Below are 4503 nucleotides of genomic sequence, written 5' to 3'. Positions count from 1 at the left end.
GCCCGCCCCGCCTCCCGGAGCCTCCCCAAGCCCCGCCCCCTCGGGCGCCGGACTCACCTTCCGCCGCTTCTCTGGACGTAGCCGGTGACGGGGCCCGCCCCTGGATGCGCCCGGAAAAGGACTCTCCCTGCCGCGGCCGAGTGGGACGGTCGTGGACTTGTGATTGGGACCCACCTGGGCAGTCATTTACGACAAGAGATTTCGGCAGGGCTCCGAGCGCTCTCCCCCCGCACGGAGTCCCGCCGCCGCCCCCTCCGGCCGGGCCGCAGGATGGCCGCCGCGCGGCACTGCACGCTGGACTTCCTGCCGGGCGCCCGAGCCCGCGACGAGACCGTCCTCGCAGCCCTGCGGCCCGTGTTCCGGGCGCGGGGCATGACGGAGTCGCTGCACACCTGGCAGGACCACGGCTGCTTGGCGACCTACACCAGCGCGAGCGGCAGCTTCGCCAACTTGAGAATTTACCCGCACGGCTTGGTGTCGCTGGACCTTCAGAGCTACGGCGGCGATGCGCAAGCCACGGAGGTGGACAGTCTTTTGAACGAAGTAGAGGAAAGAATGAAAGACCTGAGTCGGGGCAACCCTGGGAGGGCGAAGCGCTTGCCACCCATCGTTCGAGGAGGGGCCATCGACCGGTACTGGCCCACGGCCGACGGCCGCCTGGTGGAGTACGACATCGACGAGGTGGTGTATGATGAGGACTCGCCCTATCAGAACATTAAGATCCTGCACTCGAAGCAGTACGGGAATATCCTCATCCTGAGCGGGGACATCAACCTGGCGGAGAGCGATTGGGTCTACACCCATGCCATCATGGGCAGCGGCAGAGAGGATTACGCTGGCAAAGACGTGCTGATCCTGGGAGGCGGGGATGGAGGCGTCTTATGCGAAATAGTCAAACTGAAGCCCAGGATGGCCACGATGGTCGAGATTGACCAGATGGTGATCGACGGGTGTAAGAAGTACATGCGGAAAACGTGCGGCGACGTCCTGGACCAGCTGACGGGAGACTGCTACCAGGTTCTGGTGGAGGACTGCGTTCCGGTGCTGAAGAGGTACGCCAGCGAGGGCAGAGCGTTTGACTATGTGATCAACGACCTGACGGCGGTTCCCATCTCCACAGCCCCGGAGCAGGACTCCACGTGGGAGTTCCTCAGGCTGATCCTGGACCTGTCCATGAGGGTGCTGAAGCCGGACGGGAAATACTTCACACAGGGAAACGGTGTCAACCTGACGGAAGCCCTTTCACTCTACGAACAGCAGCTTGGATGCCTCTACTGCCCGGTGGAATTCTCCAAGGAAGTGGTCTGTGTCCCTTCATACTTGGAGATGTGGGTATTTTACACCGTTTGGAAGAAAGCTCAGCCTTGAAGATCAGGATGCCCTGATCCTGAATGTTGCAGATAGCCTTCCTGACCTGCACATGCTGCACATGCCATGGAATGGAGTCAGGCAGTTGCTGGTGAATTTCTTCAAGTGTTTTTTTTTTTAAGTCTAATAATTACTTTTAATTTAAAAAAGCAAATGGAAAATGTATGTTTTTATGAGCTAGGGTGCTTTTGTTTATGAAAGCCAGCTGAAGATAATGAGACAGCTTGAAGAAGGCTGCTCAATGAACCCCTAGAATGTGATTTTGTTACTTTTAAAAAATGTATGGGCTTTTCTTGTGTTTTTTGTTTTGTTAGACTTTGAATTTGATTGTTTGGAGGAATGAATATCATTGTTTTGTTCTGGAGGAAAGTCTCTATGATGTTCCCCCAAAAGTTAACTTAGATATTAAAATTTGGTGCTTATGCCCAGCTTGTGTTGCTCAATGGTTGGGTATCATTTTATGAACAGGGAGGTAACCATTCGATTCCCCGTCAGGGCACATGCAGGTTTAATCCCCAGTCGGGGGTGTGCAGGAGGCAGCCAATCAGTGATTCTCATCATTGATGTTTCTATCCTTCTCTCCCTCTCCCTCTCCCTCTCCCTCTTTGAAATATGTTAAAAATATATATGTAAATTTGGTGCTTATAAGAAATAGTTAAAACGGAATGAATTAGCAATGCATGGATTAAAATTACAAATGAGAAAAAATATGAAGCAAAGAAACCTTTCTCACTTTAAAGTTGATGCCCAGAATCCAGCCTTCTATGTCTATCTCACAAAACAGCAGGGGTCTCATATCTGAGAACACATTCTGGCCCAGATCATCGTGTGATAATATAAACAGAATAACCCTTTCCTAACTTAAGTAACTGGGGGACTTTATCGTTTATTTTTTTTATTGTGATAAAATATACGTAAAAGATTACCACCTGAACCATTCTCAAGTACACAGTTCAGTAGTGTGAAGTGAATCCACATTGTGTGAGAACATCTCCAGAACTTTTTCATACCCATTAAACAATTCCCCATTTCCCTTACCCCCAGCTCCTGGCAACTATCACTTTCTCTTTTATGAATTTGACTACTCTTAGATACCTTATATAATATAGTTTATTTTAAAAGAACAAAAAACAGGCCTAGCATAAAGAAAGGAGCCACCGTTGGTTTTAAAAGCAAGCATCTAAACATTGACTCCAAAGCCTGTGCTCTTCCCCTGTGTCCTTCCTCCTTCCTTCCTTCCGTCCTTCCTTCTTTCCTTCCGTCCTTCCGTCCTTCCTTCCGTCCTTCCTTCCTTCCTTCCTTCCTTCCTTCCTGCACTCATTCATCCGTGACACAGTGTGTTCCGGGATGTGTTTAGGTCTGGGGGACACGGTGCTGAACATGACAGTTGTGTGAACATGTCTGCAGTTTCCTGAGCCCAGCAAGCAGCGTCATCCTTGCTTTTTCAGCTCTGCTTTCTCCCGCGTGGTCTGCCTGAGGAATACCTGCCCAATGTTTATAATGAGCTCACGTGTAATCATCTTTCAAAAATCTTTCTGGACTCTCTAGACCAGGGGTGGGCAAACTTTTTGACTCGAGGGCCACAATGGGTTCTTAAACTGGACCGGAGGGCCAGAACAAAAGCATGGAGGGAGTGTTTGTGTGAACTAATATAAATTCAAAGTAAACATCATTACAGAAAAGGGTACGGCCTTTTTTTTTTTTAGTTTTATTCATTTCAAACGGCCCGCGGGCCGTAGTTTGCCCACGGCTGCTCTAGACCCTAGTCTAGTTTTTCTTCGTGACATGCTCTATCCCAAATCTACAATTACTAGAATATTTTACTAAACTATTTTGTTTATATCTAAGTTACTTGAGAACAAGAACTATATCTAGTCCCGCTCTGTATTGCTAATACCTGGCACAGTATGGACAGATGTAGGTGTTTGGTAAATGTTTGCTGGCTGGCTGGATGTCTGACCAGTTGGCACTGTGATTTTCTTCTGCTTACATCATTACATAAACCATCAGAAATGCAAACATTGCCCTGACCGGTTTGGCTCAGTGGATAGAGCGTCGGCCTGCGGACTGAAGGGTCCCGGGTTCCATTCTGGTCAAGGGCATGTACGTTGGTTGCAGACACATCCCCGGCAGGGGGTGTGCAGGAGGCAGCTGATCAATGTTTCTCTCTCATTGATGTTCCTAACTCTATCCCTCTCCTTTCCTCTCTGTAAAAAATCAATAAAATATATTTTTAAAAAAAAGAAATGCAAACATTTCATCACGTGCTGGTTGAGTGGGAGAAGCACCTTTGTTACTTGTCATTGTGAGCCATGCGTGGGTCCCTTTTCCTAGCGAGGCTCACATAGCCTCATAAAGCCTTCACTACCTTCCTAAGGCTGAGGATAAAAAGAACCATCATTCTGCTAAGGAGCCACACTGTTAGCTTTGGGACAATTAGCAAGACTATAGGTCCCTGCCAAACTGACATTTTTTCAGCCTGGACCCAGTGGTCCAGCCCTTCCTCCACACAGGACTAGGGCTAGGCGGAAGCTCAGAAGGAAGGGGGGTTGGAATTGCTATAGCTTCATCTTCCCATTCCAGTTCCACATTTTTATGTTTCCCTGATATGAGCTCTAAACGTAACAGCTTAGTCCAGTGCAGGCCATCCCAGTGCCTGTGGGGCTAGCTTCTGCTTATCTTGGTGCATTCCAAGCTATCAGTGTGCTTCTAAACTCTGAGACTGTGTATTGAGAAATACTGAAGAGATGAAAAACATAATTGTCCTGGCCCTCCATCTCATCCAGTGTCTGAGGTTGCAGATTTTTCTTGAAATTTCTGCGTTACTTTTCAATTAGGATCAGATGCAGAGACCCAGACAACAGGGAATCAACCAGAAAGTTAAATGCCTTCACATTAGCAACTAACTGAATTATCTAGGAATTAACCTAACAAGGAATACATGAAACTTTAAGAAAAACAAAATGTAACAAAGAGATGAACATTATATGCTGGTGAAACAACTATGCAATAGTTAGAACCACAACATAGAGGTACTACAGCACTATGGACAGACCTTTAAAAACAATGTTGATTGAAAAATCTAGAAAAGACTAAGGTTTATAATCTAATATTATTTATTAAAACTACAAACAA

At 47.6% G+C, this 4503-nt stretch overlaps 1 pseudogene; it reads left to right on the top strand.

Moving 5' to 3' along the window:
- The first annotated feature begins 58 nt into the window (after positions 1 to 58).
- Positions 59 to 1796, top strand: LOC102767105 (annotated as a pseudogene).
- Positions 1797 to 4503: the final 2707 nt, after the last annotated feature.

Source organism: Myotis davidii, unplaced genomic scaffold (genome assembly GCF_000327345.1).
Source record: "Myotis davidii unplaced genomic scaffold, ASM32734v1 scaffold458, whole genome shotgun sequence".
Classification (NCBI taxonomy): Eukaryota; Metazoa; Chordata; class Mammalia; order Chiroptera; family Vespertilionidae; genus Myotis; species Myotis davidii.
The sequence above is the reverse complement of the archived record's forward strand: the minus strand, read 5'-3'. Positions and strand labels throughout refer to the sequence as shown.